This window comes from Seriola lalandi, unplaced genomic scaffold (genome assembly GCF_002814215.2).
Source record: "Seriola lalandi dorsalis isolate HSWRI2012SDOR001 ecotype SW California unplaced genomic scaffold, Sedor1 jcf7180002054952, whole genome shotgun sequence".
Lineage (NCBI taxonomy): Eukaryota > Metazoa > Chordata > Actinopteri > Carangiformes > Carangidae > Seriola > Seriola lalandi.
This window is the reverse complement of record NW_019525503.1, coordinates 1,196,616-1,219,262: the sequence shown is the minus strand read 5'-3', so window position 1 is coordinate 1,219,262 and position 22,647 is coordinate 1,196,616. Positions and strand designations below refer to the sequence as shown.

Sequence of the window (22,647 nt, the reverse complement as noted above, 5' to 3'; positions counted from 1 at the left end):
CGTTGACAAACAGCAGACAGGACGCTGGCAATTGTTGCGATGAGCTGTTTAATAAGCGCCATACACTGGGTGGTGTTCTGAACGTCTGCTGCTGTCAGGTGTGGCGGATGAACGGGTCAAGCACATGACTTTTCCCAAGGACACTGAGTGTGTCCAAAGTTTTAATTGTTTGGGTTAAAATAGACCATTTCACAACATTAACCTCATGCTGCCAGACCTTCTCCCATGTGACTCATTGAAATGGTCCAGGGCGTAAATAACCACATCAGCTATCCACCCCAGGTGCAAATAGCACTGTTACCTACAGACACCTGGGTGCTTGTCTCTGCCAAGCTATATACACCTGGGTGGAAATAGACAGCCACATTGGCTGTTAAACCTGGGTGCAAATAGCTTTAAAAAAAAAAGAAGAAGGTAACTGTCATCCATCTCCATTTTCCATTTGGTGGGCAGTTTTATTTAGAATGCATAATAACAGCATACGTATATATTTTTATAGCCTGGGTGACCTCATTGACATCCATAGAGACAAAAGAAAATGACAGTGTGATCTGTCCTTTGAAACTCTGCAGTTTTGCAGCCCTTTGGGTAGAGCTATAAGCACTTCCACTGCCAGGGTTAGAAACTCAATTTCCCATGGAGCTCAATGAGTAGAGCCTAGCACTAAAGCTGCCAAGGTTAGGGATTTCATTTTCTGTGTAGCTTGGTGGGTTGAGCATATATCAGCACCAGCACTGTCAGGATATTCAGCTCCCATTGGGGCCACCCATACTCAAGATGTATGCACTACTGCTACTGTAAACCACTTTAGGTTGAAGGGCCCACGAAGTGTCATACGTTAAATATGCTTTGCGGAAACTGATGGCCTTTGAGTCACTGGATGGTCAGTTGATAACACCGGAGATGCCACATCTGAATCCAAAACAGGCTGGGAAAAAATGGGAGACACATCTTCTCCAGAAAGGATATTGTTTTCCCAACTGAAAAGGGAGCGGTACAAAATGAGGAAAGTAGATTTCTGACCCAGAAATGGTGTGGAGCAAAATAAAGTAAAGATGTTGAGGTGAAAGACAGGGATTAGCATTTGCCTCTGATAACCGGGGCTCAATTCCAGATTCGTCTTGGATTCAAAAGACATAATCCACAGAACTATTTTCCAAAATGCACAGGAGATTCCCAAAGAAGTCAGGCTGAAACGGGGGGGGGGGGGGGGATATTAGTTAAAATCATCTAGAATCGAATGGTGCAGTCATAAAAAGCATCTTGATGAAGTAGCTGCAGTCAAGAGCGACAGTATATGTCGAGAATACACATAAGACTGACAAACAGACTGGACTAAGTTAAATTTTGCAAATCTTATTTTTTAAGATTATCATTACTGATGCATTAACATATAAACTGCATTTTAATGTTGTAGCTGGAGGAGTCGAAGCTAATTTTGTCTACTTCAATCAATCAATCAATCAATCAATCAATCAATCAATCAATCAATCAATCAATCAATCAATCACTCATGTAAAAAATTCCATAACAGTATAAATCTGCTGTTTGTGGACACATAAATGGTCTGTAAAGCCCATTGAAAGGTCATTGCTAATCTTAATTTATAATCTACTTGGGAAATAAGACACACACCAGTAACTAACATGGAAAAAAGCAAACCAATGTAGCATTTTATATGAAAGTACATACTGCCCACTGTGTGTGTGTGTGTGTGTGTGTGTGTGTTTTGTGTGCCTGCAGCCTTAAGCGGAGGCAGGTGTGGGTGGCAGGGAGTCTGTGGGAGTGTCGCCCTACTTCCCCTCCCTGTGGACCCACACATGGTGATGAGGATAGGCTACATATCAATGTGAGTGTGTGTGTGTGTGTGTGCGTGTGTGCGTGTGTATGTGTGTGTGTGTGTGTGTGTGTGTGTGTGTGTGTGCATGCGCGTGCCTGCCTACATCCACCTCTGGAGTGAGACAGATTAGCACTCATATGAGAATGCAACTGTATGCATCAAATTCTGCCATGAATATGTGATCATGAAATTAGTGGTGATGACATAACACGATGCCTTAGAAGACTTCACCGTAGCCCTCATGTCCTTTATGCTTTCATTTCGTTTAATTCAGGACTTGTCTAAGTTACATGGATACTCTAGTAAAATCCTGACAGACGATTTAGTTTCTTACCCTGAGGAAAGGACTATAAATACACCTATACACAAAAATGGATGTAATCAAAAAGTATCTTTTATTCCTGACTGAAACATGGATGTGGTAAGCAGGGGAAGGGGTGGGTGACTATGGCTGTCTATTCATCTCTTGTAAAGGCTGTGGCCATGGCTGCTTTATTATAAAAAAGAAAATTCAATTGTAACGATGTTGTATGAAAGCAGTGAAAGAGGCGACAGTGAAAGAAAGAAAGAGTTGACAGCCTATGAATAAAAAGAGAAACATCTAAACGAACCCTTTCAGGGTTATTAATCATCTTCTGATGAATTCAGACTGAAAGCACTAATGCCATCTGACTGAACCACAGTCACCTACACAATTGATTATGCAATTTTAATTGACAGATTGAGGCTGGTATCTGTGGGACTGCCTTGAACTCATTCACATCGTACCTATCAGTCGGTAAAACGTCAGCCTCCCTTGGTAATTGTATTCCTTCAGCATGATTGATTACATGTAGCTTAGTGCCCAACCTCATGATGCTGTTTTGTTATTGTAGTGTCTTTGTTTGTGCCCAGCCAATATGGCAACAGTCCACCAATCTAAATGACCCCAATATAAGCCATGGGAATGTACCGGTGGCAGGTGTATCAGACCTTTGTTGTCATGGGAACAATAATAAGGTTTTTGCAGAAAAGATCGTGGTTTTTGATTAAAATAAGTACTCCATTAAGGTTAAAGGACCTTCATCGCCATGGTTACAAATGGTTAAGGTTGTGAAACGGAAAAAAAGAAACAATATCGATTATTGGTTTCGGTTCAGATTTCGGATTGTCCTCTGAAGGATGTGGCCCCTGCATTGGGACACAGCTTATACACTATGTCACCTGACTTCCTGCTTTGCTCCTGCCATAATAACTATGGTTGCTAGAGGAAACCTTGGGTTTATCCATTGCTGATCGGTTTCACCATTCTTATTCAACAGGTATCTAAGCTTCAGTTCGTTCTTTGTGTGCTGCACTTGATGCTTCTCCTATACAAATACTCCTGTGCTACCTTTGTTTAATAGTGTGTGTATTGTTTTGTTTGTGTTTTTGTGTCTACGCTGTACGCTGCAACACAAACAAACACACAAAATCTTCCATCTCTTTCACTTCCTTCTGTCAGATTAAAAATGAATTATTCCACAGATGGGCATGAGGGAGTGATTGCATCATGTTCACATCTCAGACTGACTGATAGCTTCGCTCTCCATGTGTGCAGAACAGAGAATAAGCTACATGCTTTTTCCAATTAGCGGTCGGCACACTTTAGAGAGCGGGAAATAAATTGATATTTTGACAGATGGCGGCACTGAAGGAGCGGAAAGGAAACTAAATGATGGCACTGTGTTGTCCACTACTCAGCCTTGGTGAAATTCAATATGGATAAGTCACACAATCATGTGATGCAACACAGAGAATCTGGGTTTCTCACTTTGGTTCCCTCTTGCTCTGTGTTACACAATATCTAGTTGTTTACTAGATATTGCAGGTGCACTGGAAGATCCTTTGGGACCATGGCTTGTTTCTGCACAGTGAAGTAAATGAAAATGGAACAGCAAGCACTTTTTCATCATTATTAGAACATGTAATATCTGTATTTAGCAGTCACAATAGTCATTTTAATGGAATCTGACATTACCAATATGGTACTTTTTATGTCATAAAATAGCAAAACAACATATATGAAACATATTTATCTCATCCTACTGACAAAGCTGCAATAACTGCTGCCTGGAGGTGTGGACCCTGCAGATAATATACTTAAATCTACCCTCATGCTTTTATGAATATTATTTCCTAACATTTTCCAAAGGAAAAAAGAAAAACGATTTTGTGCAAATAGCTTGTGAAACACATGATAAGCAAAGTGCTTGTGAAACATACAATTTTTGTCAAAAGCTAAGAAAATAATAGGAATCAGCCCATAAGAGGTTTAGTTGTTTCTCAAATTGCTCTCCTATGTTTTGTCAGGTCACACGTAAGGTGAGAGGAGCATCCTGTAACACGCTACAGCACTACTGGCTGTTTGTGTAGAACAGGAATATGTGTTTAAAAACCCCCAAACAAAATATTTGCTGAATGCCAGACTGTCATTGTTGAATTTGAATGCCATCTTTAACTGACCTGTTTCATCATTTCATCATTTGTTCTCTCTCTCCCCCTGTAGCTCGCTCTCTCTTCTTCTTCTTCTTTTTTTTTTTTTTTTTTTTTGCCTGCAGCAGTTGCTATAGCAACACGGTATCTGTATCTTCTGACCTGACAGAGAAAGTCTTTCAGTCGAGCTGTCTGCTCTGCATCCATAAATCAGAGTGATCCAAACAAAAGGCCTAGAAAGGATGGTCTACTTATGGCTTACTCTCCCACTCAAAGTAAACACTACAGGAACGCTCAGGAACACCACTATCACTATCGTAACGCAGCGTGGTAGAAATTGCAGAGAGAGAGAGAGAGAGAAAAAAAAAAAGTTTTGACGGTTTCCACTTCCACTAACTAACTTTACGGTACAGCATATTTTCAGCCGTCTCGTCAACTTTGTTCTCAGCATGAGCGGGCAGCTGTTTTCAGCAAACAGATTCAGAAAGAGCCACAGTTAGCAACCTTACCAGTACTGAACAGCAGATGGAAAACATTAGCAACTAGCAGATGAAACGATGCTAAAAAGCCGGAGGTATTTATAAAAGGAGGAGCAAAAGAGAGAGTGAATATAACACTTAACATCACAGAAGCATAGCCTCAAATGAATAATAATGTATTTCCATGTTAACCAGATATGTGAATAAGCTTGCAACACCAAGTTTTCAAAGGAGCTATTTGTAAGTTTTGCTATTGCTACATAGCTAATGTTAGCATTAACAGGTGTTTACTTAGCAATCTAGAAGTAGCATTGCAAGTGCAGCATCAAACTTCAGAGCAATGCCAATGTTAAGTTCTATCACTTGTTTTCCTCAACTGAAGTTAGCATGCTAACCAGCTAGTCCCAGCCCGTCCGGACAATCCTGTCACACTGTAGTATCTAAGTAAACAGCTATTAATGCTAACGTTAGCTATGTAACACTAGCACAACTTACAAACAGCTCCTTGAAGGTAACGAGGGTTGAATGTTAGTTGTCTTACTGTGAAGTTCCTCCGCCTCCAGTGGAGATAAAAAACCATGCAGCTTAAATAAAACTGTGGCTACATTTGACAACTTTGTGAATGAAGTTTGGTTGAATATAAACAAAACAGATATAACTTTAAAAAAAAAAAAAAAGAAACACAAATTACATGGGGTTTTGTTTGTTGCTTCTGCAACTTGCAGAACAGAATGAATTAATTTATTTCAATTAAGCTCTTCTTGCTAATTGCTCTCTCAATATCCATCTATCCTCCTTTACTATGAAATGCCTCATTTTCATATTCTTTATCCTCCCCCCTCTCTCTCTCTCTCAGTCTAATGATTCTGCTCCTTCTTATGTGAAGCCTCACTTCATCATTGTATTAAGACAGAAATATACAGTCCAGGAAAATGGCAGCTTCACAGATCCAGTGTTAACCACACAATTTTTTTCACACCCTTTTTACCATCACACTCGCCCAAATGATCATCCACATGCTTCTCACACACACTTCACGTTCACAAAAATATAGAGAAACACAACTAAACTAAATGGATTTAAGCCATATGTTAGAACCCAAAGTAGAATAATCTTTGAGTAGTTTATTTTAAGCAAGCGCCTGAAAAAAACTCACATCTCAACCAGCTTTTCTTTCATACAGTAAAATTAAAAGTTTAAGATAATGATTTTTTAAATTTTTAATTTCACTCCATCCCTTGATAACAGTCTCAACTACCCACATCCTCACATTACGACCGTTCATTCAGGAGGAGGCGGGCGGGCGCAGTCCATTAGACATCTGCAAATGTGCACACACGCAGTAATTCACCAATATTCAGTCTTTTGTGTTTAGCTGAAGAAAGTACAGTCCTCACCTCCATTTGACAGTAACCTCCCTCACATTATGTCGCGCTCGCCGCACATCATTTAAAGCAAAGTGACACAAAATGAGACAGAGAGGTCCAACCACGTGAGACCACTTTTTGACTGACTTACTTTTGTTTGGAGTTGAAATTTTCACTCTCAAAATTAATTGACAGATTCTTTTTGGTGCCGCTCAAGGACACATTTTACATTGGTGATGTTTTTTTTTTTTTTCTTTTTCTTTTGGGAGCCTTGAAGTTAAACAGCTCTGATGTGTATTCATAAAGCTGAATGTTCATGAAAGCCAGAGGAAAAAAATATGTACAAGCAGAGAACAAAATTTAAATGTCAGATGAAGGCACTTAATGCAAAGTTTTATCATTTGGATTGAAATGGGATTCAGTATCATTTAGAGTTGGAGTAATTGGTTCAATCTGTTTATCATCTGCGCTGTTCAACAGGGGGGCAAATAAAGTAATAAATAGTCAGTAACAACCTCTGAGTCACCGTGGGAACGCCTACAAGGAGCTGTCAATCATCATCAGGGTCACATCACTGAGAACACATCTCCCTCTCTGGCCCTTAGGCTACAACCTACACACACACACACACACACACACACACACACACACACACACACACACACACACACACACACATATTACTGAGGGCTTCTTATTTACCTTTTGCATTCTTTACCAACTTGCTCCCTTTTTTATATTCTGTATCATCAGTATGTGATGTTCATTATGTTGCTGGAGTTATTTAGTGAACTGCTGCGATTTAACTTTTCCATGTAGGCTACCCACTTTTCCCTCAACATGCCTTTTCTACTTCTACTTTAGTTTGTGCTTCCCAACGATGTCTTCCCAGAATAGCTTTGAAAAAAAAAAAAATCCCTAAAACAGGTGCAAGCTTGTTGCATTCAGCTGCAGGTGAAAAGTGTAGGTGGTAGGTGTGACGGCTCCGGTTATAGCAGTAGAGCGGTAAAAGCGAGAAAGTTTTTTTTTTTTTTTTTTTAAACTTTAAAAAGAGCATGAGTGGGGTCTGTTAAAGAGTCTGTGAAGTAGCATAATGTGGATGCATTGCATTCTGGTCTACGGAGAATTTGATCTGTCTGCCTCTTCGATGAAGATTTCATCCTGTACGACTGTTGAAAGGAATTAAGCATCTTTTTTACTCAACTCTGATTTAGGAACCATTATCTACCATTCAGTCTTTATACATGATTAACTGCAGTTCTTCTGCTGAACTCTATTCCAGCCTGGCGATCTGTCTGCAGAGGGCAGGGCATACGATGACCGACATTAATAAAGAGGCTAAATTTGGAGCTAAAATGCTCTTATTCTCTTTGGTTTCAAGTTCAAACTAATCATTTAAGAAATAAAAATAAAAGAAGCTTATCGCATGTTAAATCAGGAAGACTATCTCTATTCCGCCTCCATTCACAGTTCACCAAAGACTCTCACATCTCTCACTTACACGTGGCAATAAGACGTTTCATCACTGAGCAGGTTTTCAGCTTCGTCATAAAACAACTTCAGAAACAAAACTCAAAGGTGTCGAGATACCTTTAAGCTTCAAGTTTATGCTCCTTTATCAAAGGCCTTTGTGGGGAAATTCAAATTTTGCTCTTATTTAATCAGCTTCCAGGACGAAGAAAGATCTGTCAAAGAGATTCATTTTATTTACACGATATTTTATATCCTTTAGTCACCATGTAAATTGCAGCTTCCTAATTACTCTGTAATTCAGCGTCATTGCACATCACAAAATTTTTTTACATCACAGAAAAGTCAAATGAACTAATTTAACTTTTAAACTGTGAAAACTGAAATTACAAGCTAATAACATTTATTTGAATAAACCAACTTTTCATATGTTTTCGTTGAGTTTCGCTGATGTATCATGGTAACAAAACATCCCTGATAATGACTTCCACATTTAACTGTGTTTCATCCAGTCATTAGATTATGATTTGCATCCTTAAAAGTTATCAATAAGCCTGATTCAATGACAATTGCAGAAATGTAAGGATGAAATCCAGGCAGTGGGTCTGTGGATGAAGAAGTGCAAGGTCAGTCGGTGAATCACTGCATCTCTGGGGCTTTTTGGAAACCAAGAGGATGGCGAGAGACAGAGCGGAGGGTGACTCGTCGACAGGCTTGGCAAGGATGAATGAGTAAGAGAGGAGGAGGCAGGGAAAGAGGAAACTGTTCCCAAAAGCAATAAAATGAAGAGGGAGTCAGGAGTGAGGGGGATGAGAGAGATGGAGAGGGGCAGGACATATCAAAAGAGAGTTTGGGTAGTTGTGGTAAGTGATAAGGAGAGCTTTAGTAAACAGTGCCTGAAGGGTACGGAGGACTGACAAAGACATAAAAGAAAGAGGAGGAGAGAGTGGAAAGAGAGCTGGATGGAGACAGACAGAGGGCAACCCATGATTCAGCAGGGCAGGGCACATGTCGTGTACTTAAGTCACATACAGTCGAGCCTGTCATTCCTCCTCTCTCATTCTGTCCATCCTCCCTGCGTTTCATTACCCAGAATAAAGCTGAAATGCCAGATAAATAACCAATTCCTCTTCTCTAAACTTGGACATTTTAAGGTAAGCTGATTCATCTTGCATGACAGGCAGCTCATGTGGAGAGTGGAAGGTCTAAAGAGTTTTTTTTTCTCCCCTCTATAAATTCCCATTTGAAAGTTTTATTTGCTCCTCGGTGTCCCCCTAAACTTTTGTGTCCTGACGAGATCTGGACTGAGCACGACTTAAAGTCTTAAATCAACACATTTCTTGGATTGACATGGCAAACTTTGTGTTAATTGCTCCTAGCAACTGGTATTGCAGTCAGTGTGCCAACTAAAAAAGGCATAGACAGGGTGGATACATCGGTGACTGCTGATTAGTTCAGGGAGAGCTTAACTCCCACTTCCAAACTGAAAATTAAGTAAGTTTGAGTAAATAATGAAGTAAAACTAAATGGCAGTTCAGTCTGATTAAATGGGTTCAGAGAAACATGGGAACCTCCTGGATAGTAATATAAAAATGAACGCTGCCATCAGCGCTGCAGCTCCTTGATCAGAAGTGTCTTATCAGAATTCTCCTTGGATTTGTGGTTGACCTCTTGCTTTAAATTTTTATGTGCTCAGACTTGAATTTTTTTAATACTTTTTGTCAAGGATCCAGGGATCTTCCTCACACAACAGCTCATTTTTTTATCCTGAGGGTTTCATGTGGCAAGTCACCCTATGTGTGTATATATATATACACATATATATACACACATATATATATATATAAAAATAGACTTTTAGTTCTGCAGCCCTGGAGGCCTGAACCGACTCCTCTTCCCTCTGCGGTGTATTATCTTATAATGCCATCATAATAAAATGTACATGTTTACATTGTGTGTTCTTCCTTGAGCTCGATCCTTGAACTTTTATCAGAGTAAAAGAATAAAAACAACTCAACAACCCTGAAAGTCAAATCACTCCTTTCATTGGTCGACGCATCCACGAAGATGGTGCAGGAAAGAGGGGCAAAGAAAAGGTAATCTGGGGACAGCTGGAGTTTATTTATACCACCAGCCATCAAGGACCAGTGCTCCTCTTCGTGCAGTGCAGTTTAATATGGCCATGTGACCCGAGCACTGATCCTTGATCAGTTCTCTTGTTCTTGGAGGTTTAATGACCAAAGGCCCTGGACTAGAGCCACATCTGGGTGGAGCAAAAAGTAAAGCAGCGTATCCTAATGCACCCAGACACCTCGACACCAAAGGGGTGGAAAGATATGTAGTGTGAGGAGTTGAGAAGGAGAGAATGAGGCCGGGAAACGACGGGAGGCTATATGACAGAAGTTAGGAAAGAGGAAGGAAAGGGCTGTGAGGTAGAACAAACCATGATGAGTACAGATGGGTGAACACCAACTCTAAAGCTACTTTTCTCTTACTTCTGCCAAGGAGGTTATTTTCACCCGTGTCACCTGTGTTACGCAAAAAGTACTGAACTGATTTGCACCAAACTTGATGGAGGGATGGGACTCAGGTCCGGGACGAACCCATTCAACCTCAACCGATCCGGATCACTTACTATGAATCTGAAGTTTTAGTTTTTAGTTCAGTATTTTAGTTGTTATGATACTTCACATATTGTATTTATGGGGTTTTTTTTTTTGCTTTTGCAGATTTTAATGTCTGACAAAAGCCAGTGAGTGAGTTTTTTTTGCCTAGTCTCGTCATTATGTCTCTGTTTTACATCTGTATTAAAAATAAAAGCTGTCACCCAGAAACTGCTCACTAGTATACTGCACCAATTCTAAATAGGAAATAAATAAGACACATAAAACCACAAGTGACAGCTAGATTGCAAGTGTGTGGAGCATGTATAATTTATTGTATAACTTAATGTATAATAACCATTATTTACTTATACATGTTTAATGTGCCTTTATTCGGATGCAATTGGGTTTAGCCTCAATGATTCTGAGAACATAATTCAAGACTTCTCAGGCCAATATAGATATTTCTCTGTTACATAATATGAAGAACATTACGTAATAATTCATGCTGTTGGTGAATCATTACGCTTAGAGAGAAAATACGGATCAATAGGCTGCGAGAAGCAATAAAATATAGTTTGCGTATGTAATGGAAAGAAAGAGGGGAGGAGAGGGAGACTAAATAAATCATTGGACACTGTATGCTGGTACTTACTGAAACTCCCATCGCTTGCTTTGTCCTCCCAATGACACTATCCTCAGATGTAAACTGTTCAAGCTTTAGAAAAGGAGCATTAAAAAGCCATTTGGACAGGGCAATTTAAAGTCATTTTTCTCTACTACCTCATCCAACTGATCCACCACAGAGGTCTGCCGGCCATTAGCACATTTTCCACCTGCATTCACGGCAAGTTGTCATAATCATTTAACTCACAGGGGCTGCTATTAGGAGGGCTGGGATTAGATGAGACAGTTGCTAAAATGGCTACAGTTATGCGCTTCTACTTATATATATACACACACGCACACACACCTGTCTATCTGAATCGAATGTCAGATTCAGAGTCGCAGTGAAGAAACGTCAACAGAAACAAAAAACACACACATACTGAACGACACAAGCATCGACCAGATGTTCACAGCAGCGAAGAACTCTTGTGCTTCTCAGTGCAACGAGAAGGATCCGAAGTAACATCGACATTTCAATACTGTTTATTTAAGACTTTTAGTGGATTCAGATTGCGATGATGCGACCATATTGTTTTATTATTTTATGAAATTCTGTTGCTCAGATTAATGGTTCATAAACAAAGTGATTGGTTTGGAGTTTAGTTTAATGTAATGCATCAAAGTGAAACACTTTGTTGCCCTGAATTAATTATTAATATTGAATAAAACGGTACTATGCTAATAATTTGAATTATAATAACTTGAAAGTTAAGCGCTAAAGTTAAACGGAAGGTCATGTGATTATACTTAAATATTAATGTAAACTCAATAAACAAAACGTCTGGGTGTGCTGGGTAAGACACACCATCCTCTTCAAGTAGTCTGACTTCAGGTATGCTGATGTTACACTCATCCTGCCAATTCAAGCGCGTGTTTCCAGCTGACTCAGCCGCACCCACAGGTCATATTACCAGACCAGATTCACTTATTACCTACACTGGATTGTGACACTGAAACATTTTTAGGGGCTGAATGTGGGACCATTTTGGTAATGGTACCTTTAAATGAAATTTTTTTTTTTTTTTTTTTAAATCTGACCCCAAAGGCTGGAGCAACGTGGGTTCTGCTCTCTGTGTCTCTTTTTATAGAGTAAGGTGAAGCGGCTGGCTGCTCCCAGACTCCCTCAGCCAACTTTGGATGACGCCGGCTGAAGGTGTTTCATTACTTAATAATAAACAAATGGACAAAAGTTGAAGTAGAAAAAAAACAAAAACAAACTTTGAGCAGCAGAAAGGAATGAATATTGTAGAGGAAACACGAAGAATAGTCAGAGGGATGGAGAGGGAGAAAGCAATGTGCCACTGTGAGACAGGGCGGGAGAATTGCCTCGCCCCGTCTGCCAACCTTACCCAGTTATTAATGACCTGTGACTGGAGGGTGGGTGCAAGCAGCGAGCACAGCAGCCCACCACTGCTCTGGGATAATCTGCATCCCCGCTGCCATATTCTTCGCTAAGCACCAGCTGACAAGACCCATACTTCACTATAAATTGGGCCTTCCAGATCCATTAGGGTCTGTGTGTGGGCACGGCCAAAAGTCTTGATCAGAGGCTCAACGGAGAATGAATAAGAAAGAAAAAAAACAACAACAGTGGGAGGAAATAAATGACAAAGTTATTGTTTTTAATATTCGGGCCCAAAAACATTTGTGTAAATATCTTTAGAAAGCCGAGCCACACGGGGGTGCATGCCGGATGAATTACCGCAATCAATGTGAATTTCTGTTCTCTTCTCTGCCTCTATTTTCGCTCCTCGTTTTTGATTGCTTGCTACTCCTGTCCGTAGCAATAGACGTGCGGAAGGTAAAATTGGTCTCGGCAATCAGTATCCATTAAGCTCCATTGCGATAGTCGATTTTACGTTTGCCACTGAGTTCATGCACGGGGGGATGAATATAATTTTAGATGACAATGTAGCTTAATGTGTTTTTAAAAAGAGATGAGTGCAGAATTGATTCTGTTGTTGAAGGCAGAGGGAAATACGACGGAAAGAATCGGCTATCACTGACTCTGCTAATGCCAGACAGAAAGCACAATGTATGTGATTCACTTTGATCAGCCTATAGCCTCGAGCACAAATCCCATACTTTCAGGGTTGTAATTCTTTTAGGAATCTACATTCAATCCGTGCAGGCCGACTCTTCGACAGAGAAACGCTGAGGGCTTCACGTGTGGGCACACACATGCGCTCGGCGGTGTGTGTGTGTGTTTAATCTAGTGTTCACCTTGACCAGCTGCAGCTCACAGGAACAGCAGCCACGACAACGCCGCCCTGTGATACTGTCTGTGATTCTTGAAGGCAGACAGACAAGAGAGCGCTCTAATGCTCGGTGTCAGTGCGGTAAGCCGGGGTGGAGACTGAGCATTGGTCAAGATGCAAGCGAGCCAGGAGCGGCCCAGCTGGCCAATGAGACGCACCTGCAGCTAATTAACCACTGCCTGTGTGTGTGTGTGTGTGTGTGTTTCAGTAGAAGCTGACAGGAGGAGAGGTATCAGTAGCAAACTGCCAACGCCCCGCTGTGCACCTGGAACCTGGAAAGACTGGGTGTAAATGACGCTGCAGCGTTCAGCCCCTGAAAGAGGAACCTTTAATTAGCATGTGGACAGGTGAACCGTTCCAAAAATGACCAGCACAGGTAATAGCAGCCTCTCAGCAAGTTACGAGCGGCCCGATAATTGTAGGCACAAAGATAACACACCTCTCTTCACGTCCGAACCTTTTCAAAGTATATTCAACACGTTGGCAACTGTCCTGCATGACCTTGTCTGCCTGCAGGGAAGTCAGTTTGTCATGCAGGAAGCAACACCATCAGCCAGTGAATGAACCTTTTGGCAAGCTCAGGCTGGGGACAGAGCTTTCCTGAGAATCTACTGCCACCACGTACCAATATTTTACCCATAATGCCTGCACCATACTTTCCCTCGCTATGCAACGAAAGCGCAAAGAATGATCCTGTACCCGCTATCAGCATGACTGGACTTACCAGAGTGATGAAACTTGTCTGGGGAAAAAAGACAACTTGAGAGTTTGTGAAGCCGCCCATGCTTCAGTATCGGTGAATTATTTTCGCCATTTAGAACCACAAACTTCGGGTCACTGCAGACAAGGCAATCGGCCTCTGCAGTCGACAAAGGAAACGCTGAGAACCCCGCAAGGACGCTTCAATGCCAGATTCCCTCAGATCACTATTTGCTGTATGCACTATATTATATTTCATTTCTCTTCTATCTTTTAATGATTGTCTACCTTTTCTCTCGGCGGTGTACGTACGGTATGTGTCTGCTGTCGCTCTCAGCAGCACCTCTATATTTCTAATCACGGCCCCTTTTTCACAGCAGACATTTTCACTTGTTTTAGCAGGAAAAGCACAGGTCAAACTTTCAACAGAGACGATGATAACATTTAGCTTTTAACTGAAACCGACAAATAAATGTAGTGGAGTAGAAAGTAGAAACCATTGAACCCTGAAATTTAGGACTGGAAATAAAAATGGAAATACTCAAGTGAAGTCCAAGTAGCTCAAAGTTGTACTTAAGTACAGTAGTTAGAGTAAATGTACTTAATTACTTAACTCCTTTGGCAATTAAGGAGTAAAATATTGTAATGCTTTATTGTTGGTGTTATGTTATGCCGATTTTTTCATTTTCATAAGATGATTACAGGAGACTTACGCCATTAGATTTGTCGATAAAAACATTAGAAAATTTCCCGGTTTGAATACTTTCATTCTTAAAAGGAAATTAATCAACTCTAACGAATGTCGCTGTAGCATTAATTGATAAATGATCCTAATGTTAAGTAATCAACAGCTCCGGCTCTGACTGCCTGATTTTTCGTACATGAAAGTGCAGGGTACATTTGCTCTGTGTCTTTATTTATATTTTCACTTGCAATCTGAATGTAATTACAGCCTGATTATGTTACTAATTGTAACCCAGTATAGAGTGGTACATACAAGCACAAACAAACACACAAGCTGGAGTGAGAGAAAGGGGATGGTGAACACTGTTAATGTGTGAGATGAATTCTTTTCATGTGGTTTCAAAGAGACCTGCTGTCAAAGAGAGACTTCTTTTGTTGTTTTAATGGGTAGTCTAGATGTGAATGTTGCCATTTCCTTCACCCTGGACACACACCAATTAAACTCAAACGAGTCTGTGCCTCTGCAGCGAGACCTTCATACAAAGCAAGCATTATCATTCCTATTATTATAAAATATAAAATAGTAAATCTAGATCCAGGATTCAAAGGCTGCGTTTAATGTGTTCGCGGTGATTGACAGGCGATGAAGAAACTCACATCATAAGAGAGATCACTCAGACCCGCCGTGGCTTTGGTGCCGTGAGACCGTCGCAGACTTGACAGTTCTTTATCCATATCCTGGTAGGTTGGATTTGCTTTGCCACGATTAGTCAGTGTAAGGAGGAGTGTAAGAACTTCTGAGTGTTAAACCAGCTGCTTTTTGTCCTCGTCTTTCGGATGGTGTGAATTCAACAAGATGTCTCCTGAGACGCCCCCCCCCCCCCCCCCCCCCCCCCCCCTTTCCCGGCGCTGTGTGGGAACGTCGGGATGGAGACACATACAGATACATACGCACACAAGAAAAAACATACACACACATACAAAAGACCTGTGCAGAACTGTGAGAAAACTAAACCAAGGGCATTGAGGAGGAGCGCTCTGTAGCTGCTAACCGCGCAGCTTTCTACCTACTGCTTTCTACTGACGGCTGTCAGAGGAGTTGATCACGTCCTAAACTTAAAGGCCTACTGTGTAACATTTTAAAATGTCTGACTTTGCGATGCCTAGTGGTGAAAAAAGAGACCCATCTTATTCTGCCATCAGAAAAAATTGAAAGATGCCGTATCACACAATTGGTGGACACAATATCCGAAATATCAGTTACAATGAATGTTGTACAAAAACTCATTAAAAGCATCCAAAATATTCACAACAGATAAAAACTAAACTATAAGTCTTTGTGATTGGGATTACCAAAGCTGCTCAGAGTCTTATGAGCCAAGTCCAAGCCCAAGTCTAAAGTCATCTAACGGTCAAGAGCCTCCAGTGGAACCTCTCAGGACGGAGGTCGGGGACGACTGACGGATCAGCGATGTGTTGTCGGCCCAAACAGTTTATCACTCAAGTCAAGTCTTTAGGGAATTAGGTCTAAAGTGCAACAAGTATCAGAGCAGGCAGCCACAGGTCTGCAGCTCCTTGGGCTTCAGCTTGTACCAGTGTTCATGTTCATGTCCACTCATTTTGAGGTCATGTTTTTTATCGACTACATATCTGCACTTTGCTCATCTAGTTTGCAGCTGGTTCTCTCACTCCCACATCATTTATTTAGGCCTGTATTCTCATGATGTTGCTATAACTCCACGAGCAGATTTGTGATACTTAACTGATTTTCAAATTATCTAAAAGGTTAGCGTCGGGGGAGCACCACCCCCGGAGCTTCTGGGTGTAGCTGTATAAGTAATCAACTAAATAATATTTTGTTGTGAGCATCACTGAGATGCTGCATGAAGTTTTTTGCACAGTTGTGAGTAAACAACACCGATCACACGCTCAGCAGAGCATCATTGTAACCAAGGTGGCTCTCGTTGCCCCTTCGACTCGACAGTTGCCCGCATGATAAAAGAATGACGCTCAAAGCAATCGCACTTTTCATGCTTCTCTTATATCTTACGGATTGAAACATGCAATACTACATGAAATACAGGGTTGTATTCTCGGGGAAATTGGACTTGCATGATTACTGCAGTGTTATCATCCGCGGTGCGCGCAAACCTGCCGAGCATGAAATCAAATCTCATAAAGATAGTGTGAATTAAATTTGTCTTCAGATTTAAATCTCTTAAATCTCTCTCTGTGGCTCTATGGGGTGTGATATGATGCATGTGCCGCAGATGAGAATGTGCTGATTCTCACTCTGCCTTCCAGCGCTGTAAAACTGTCCGTCTCAGCTCCCCGGCCTTTGATTCAGAGGGGTTGAATATGTTTTTCCAATGTGACCGAGACAATGATTGCAGAGGGGCTATGTAGATGATGAGAGTAGTAAAGAGAGAGATCGAGGTGGGGCAGAGGAGCGAGGGAACACTATTCAAAGAGAATACATTTAGAGTCTCGTCTACGTCAGCTCCTGAATGCTGTATTGTCTTGCGCAAGTCCTTCAGAATGGATAGTGCCAATCAGCAACCTCCCAGTTTGAACAACAAAAGACGTCTCGACAACAAAAGCAGTTTGAACTCAGTTTCTTTTGAAATGAAAAAAATATTTGACGTACTGTATGTAAGGCTAACAACAACAGCAAAAAAAAAAGAAAAAGCCTTTGTTGCATCTTTGACAGATTCAGGGGAAACCCATACAAATCTTTGATCTCAAACGCATCCCGTCGAGCGAGGTTAGGTGACAAACTCGGCGTTCAGCCTTGTCAGCAATTTTGAGAGCTAAATGCACATCAGTGAGTCGTGTGGAGGCCCCCGCTAAGATCCTCCGCTCCGGCTGGAAGTTAGTTTGACTTATGAGAGTTTAAGAGCTCTGGCCTCCAAGCTACATCACAGGCTTTTTAACCGCCCCCCCCCCCGGTCTCAGCTGCTCACTCGCTGATGTTTTAACTGTCAGGCTTCATCAGTAAAACAATAAAAACATCTTTAGGGGGCTTGTAAAATTCATCGAGTGGACAACCTCTCCTTTTTCCTTTAGTAAGCTGTTCGTCGTCCTGCATCCGTGTTGAACTTTCTGTCGTCTTTGCCTTGAAGTCTTGAAGCTGTGCCATACTTATAATACTACATTCAAGACCAAAAGTGGTGAGGGTGTTGCTCATTTGAAATTGAAGTCTTTGGTACACTTGTTTACAGCTGCTTGGGACAGAAAAATCAATAAAACCCTTTGCATCTCTCTTTTTAAAGCTGATACTGAGGGTTACGCCGTCTCCTGATCCATAAATGATTAGTCTAAATTAGTCTCAAATAAATTTTTATAAATGACTGACCCCTTACTATTCGCTTCCACACTCCTTTTCACCTCATTTCTTTAAGGTTGTTAAAATCATCTTTCTCCACACTGACTGACGCTATTCACATTCTGTATCAACTTGTTCCAGCTGTTTATCGAGGCCAGACGATGTTTGCGCTGAATAAAATATTCAAACCCCAACACTTTCCCGCTACTATCGAATGGAAATATTCTAGATGTCTTGTGCAGTTTGTACACATTTTCCTTATTCCTGATTCAGCCTCACATATTCGGTATGTTTGCAAACTCCAACAGAATCCAAAATCAAACTCTTCGGCTTTGAGCGATGTCTGGCTGCACAGCATTCGTTTGTTTGGACCTTTTTCAACGTCTAAAATTGTTTAACTCCTCAAATCCAGTGTTGGAATTTGCTGCTTTTTATAGAATTTGCTATTTTAATTTTAATTTTATTGTATATTTGGGAAATCTAAAAGCCTTTGCTCTCAGAACTTGATCCATTCATCGAAAGATATCGATTGATGTGATTTGTAGTGAAGGTTTCTGTTGGAAAAATTGGGATACTTTATGACAAACATAACCATCTTAAAGGGAAACTGTATTATCCTGTATAGAACTTTTCCATTATTGTGTCTTCCTTTAAGACCGGAGTTGTCAGAGAGGAGCGCAGGGACCTTCGTTGTTATCATTAGCTATGATAAGGCATGAATCGAGTCTCTTTTGTGTCTCATTTCAGCAAGAATGTGAGGTCACTCTCAATATTCTGGGTATAAATTCTGGGTGAATCTTGCATCCTTTGAACATTTGCACTGTGAGCTCTGGTGTGACACAACAACTTGGTCCTTCGAGCCGGATCTCAACAGCCTCTCCTACTGTCCAGGACAGGACCTGAACCGTGCACGGGGGAGTCTGGGACTCTTGAACTAAAGCCCTCCAGCATAGAAGTTTGCTGTTAAAAAGAGGCCAGGATCTACTGGACTGTGGGAAGGTGACGAGATCCACGAACAGAGATCATTTTCCAAACAGTTTCTCCCTTTCTTTGTTTCGTAAAGCCTGATGTAACTGTGTCTGGATATCTTGCATTTGTTTTTCCTCTTGGAGCCTATTATTCAACATTGCCTTGCAGTTTATGAAGCCAGTAATTTATCTAAAGCAGGTTTTGAATTTACTAAATTATAGGATCTAGTATTTCTTGTTCTGTTTCTTCCTCTCTCTCTCTCTCTCTTGTGTTTGTATAACCACTGGAGTCATGACACCGCCTCCGTCCTCTGAGACCCTGAGACAGTGTGATAGCCCGGCTCGGAAGATGCGTCCACTTTCACCCAGCCTTTCTCTCCTCCTCGCTCGTGCACTTCCTTCCCTTCTGTCGAGACTGCGGCATGCCAGAGGTCCTTGGCAGCGTTCGCCTGCCCTGCTGGTGAACCTTTTTTAGCTAGCACAATTCGAGCCTCGGTCCATCTGAGGCTCGTGCCACTTAGTGTTAGGAGATGAGTTGGACAGAGAACTGTAGACTGGGGAGAAGGGATGAGGTCTGACGCTTGGACGAGATGCGTGTTGAGGGAAGGATGGCACGGAGGAGGTTAGCGAGAGACAGATGGGGGCGAGAGGGGGGCCGTCTGGGGGGGAATTTGGAACAGGGAGCAGGGGTGTCAACATTGAGGCAAGCTCGAGCAGGAGACACAAAGGTAACCCGGGAAATTAGGATTTGATGAGCTGTGGGCGAAGGAGTCAAGGAAAGTGATGCAATGACAAGATTATCTGCGGGGTGAGGAAAGAAGAAGTGGCACAGTCTGCCACTCTTCTTTTCCAACTTTGCACTTACCAACTTTGTGAAGCAGGAAGAAGTTGAATAAAATGGGGGGGTGGGGGGGGAGGAAGGAAAAGAAAATGTGGTGTTATTGAAAAAAGAAATCCATAGGTTATATGACATTGTGTTTTGTAATAGAGAACAGTGAACAGGGACTTCAGAAATAAAGGAGGTAGCTGAGAGCGGGATTGAAGCCAGGAAGACGAATGACCTGAAAGTAGGCCAATCGATTCTTACTATTAGAAAATGAATTGAGGATAGAGATTTGGAAGAGAGGTGGAGAAAGTTGCAAAGAATAGATTAGTGAGATTAGAAATGAATGAGGGAAAGTGGTGTGAGCTAAAGCTGATACAAAGAGAAAGGTGTTGGGGATGTGTCGGGTTCAGCTGGGATGCCAAACAGGGAAAACACATTACTTTCTATTTTTCTTTTCTTTTTTTTTTTGTCCTCGTCCCCCATTGCTCAGTAATGGCTTGGTAACTCCCAGACAATTTATATGGAAATTCACCTGAAAGAGTCCCGTCAATTAACAGACTAATAATCAGTAAGTGACTTAGGCAAGAAAACCTATTTGGGGTTATGGTTAAGATTTGGTTTTTGGTTTGCTGGAGAACAACTTTGTTTCTTGATACTGAAAGTCAATTCTCTTCACCCCTGGAGTTATGTGGAGTGTTGTCGAGGCCGAGAGAATCTACAAACAGATGCCCGATCTTGTTGTTATGAGACACAGAGAACGTCAGGGCATGCAGCTACTTTCTGTAGTTTCCAAACAGACACAGATACACAAACAACCTTCCCACCTCCTAACCTCAACTCTGAAATGTTGCTGTTGAAAACTGTTGAGAACTGCACCTGAACACATATTATGCACAGTACAGCAATACTTTATTTGACAGGTTGAGTAGTTTCCTAGAATTTCTCCTGACTTTAGAAAAGTTTTATGGAATTTAAAATCACTTGTTAACCTTCCTGAGGATTGTTTAGTTTAAATCCAACTTAATATTTATTCATTACTTCTTTATAATTAGAAATTTATTTGTGTATTTATTGTATGCTCGCCTGTAAATATATCCCATATATAACCTCATTACAGAGAACCCTTACTTTAAAGTAAGGGATACAGAGTTATTAGTCCTTAACTTTGTGATGTCGCAACTATACAGGAACCGCCCTCAGCTACGCTTGTGTTTTACCTGAAATCTGTTATACTTTTCAGAAAACATTCAGCCAATCAGAGGAGAGGCTCAGAGCCTCCTCTCTTCTGATTGGCTCACCGACCTGTTGTTACTAGAGCTCCAGAGAGAAGCCTGAGAGAGGAGATGTAAAACTACACTGAGACGGTTTTTTGGTTCTAAAAACCACAAATATATCTTCTTATGGATCAACACTTCAAATAAATCACAGAAGAAGAATAAAATATGGGACCTTTAATGTGTGCAGTGTGTGCACTTGTATTGACAAGGACTCTGATTGGGATCTGCGCATGAATGTGATTGGAACACATTTTAGATGCAGTCTTGTGACTTTTATTCTTTAATTTTTTTAATAACAGTGTCAAATATAAAACGTGGCCCAGTGAGATCTGGACCCCTTGAGGCCCTAGAGCAGTGCCCAAGGATTCAAACAATGAGACTGAGAACATATTTTCTAACGCTTCTTCACCATGATCAACAGATACAGTAGCAAACACAATCAACAACTGTTTCCATCTGACATTTGACAAATTGTTTCAGCGATGAGGACGGTAACGGTTCTTAGCTACCAATACGTTCAGGTCAGTGGGTTTGGTGTACAAACAAAGCGATAGGTGTCACTTGAATGAACACCAATGTTGTTCTAACAAGGACAATTACCTTAATACTTGCTTGGAATTAAAAACCTCATTACGGAGACTTAATTAATTATCTGGAAAGTAAAGGATATTAAGAAAGAGCAAGTGATAACAGTGTTGTTGCCTTTGCCACATTTAATCTACACGTCTCATTTATGGCACATTCTCCAATGCAATCAAGTAGAGAATTTCATATTCATGATGAGAAATTTTAATTTCGTAATTCTCAGAGAGGGATTTTCTGACACTGGATAAATACAAAGTAAAAATCCCAGAGGCACATCACCGTCCTTTTATGGTAAATGGAGCTATTACAGCGAGTCACGGATAAGCTAATGCACTGCCTCTGTGTTGGTGCCCCAGTGACAAGGTTGCATTTTTTGGAATGAGGTGAGAGGAACGAGGAAATGAATATGGCACAGATAGTGAGTGGTAAGGACAGAAGTTATGGCAATTTGTGTTCCTCCCTCAGCTGTATGACACTGAGAGGGACCATGGGATGGGAGAGGTGACGTTAGTCTGAGGAGGAGAGGATATTTTCTAGAGAGCAGTGAATGGAGAGGAAAATTAAAAAGTAATATGAGGATTAACAATGAGTTTATGTAAAGAAAGAGCAGCTGAATATAACAGAAGAACAGTTAAGGTTCTAAACCAATAAAATGTTGTAACTTAAAACAAAACTTGCCAGGAGATTGTTAAACAGTTTGGTTGTTATATATATTGTTATATATATATAGTCAGACACAGAATATTTCACTTTCTTGCATCGTTATTAATGTTTTCATCAGTATAAAGAAAAGAAATTCAATTCTGTCTTGGAATTTGCAAAGGAATAGTTGTTCTTATGCTTTGCAATGGTCTTGTTTCGCTGTGTGTATCAGTGCAGCAGTGGGGTTTCATTTTTCAGACCCACAGCCCTGCTGGTTTTCTAATCAGGGACTGATGCTCACCTGTGATGTCAGGTGAATGCAATTATTGTAACTACAATCATCCAGTTGGTAAGAGCAACCACCAGCAGCACTGTGGCGTCTGAGGTCCTGCATTAAAACCCAACTGATACAAAATCCACTGTGCACTGAGGAAGTCTAGCTTTGGGCCACTCATAGAATTTAACGTCCAATATCTTGTAGTTAGAAGAGAAACCACCTCG

General features: G+C 41.1%; 1 protein-coding gene across 1 annotated transcript in view; it reads right to left on the bottom strand.

The window, feature by feature from the left end:
- The window catches only part of nrg3a (neuregulin 3a), a 333,808-nt gene that overhangs the window by 36,668 nt on the left and 274,493 nt on the right, over positions 1 to 22,647 (bottom strand). The gene's annotated exons all lie outside the window — the stretch shown is intronic.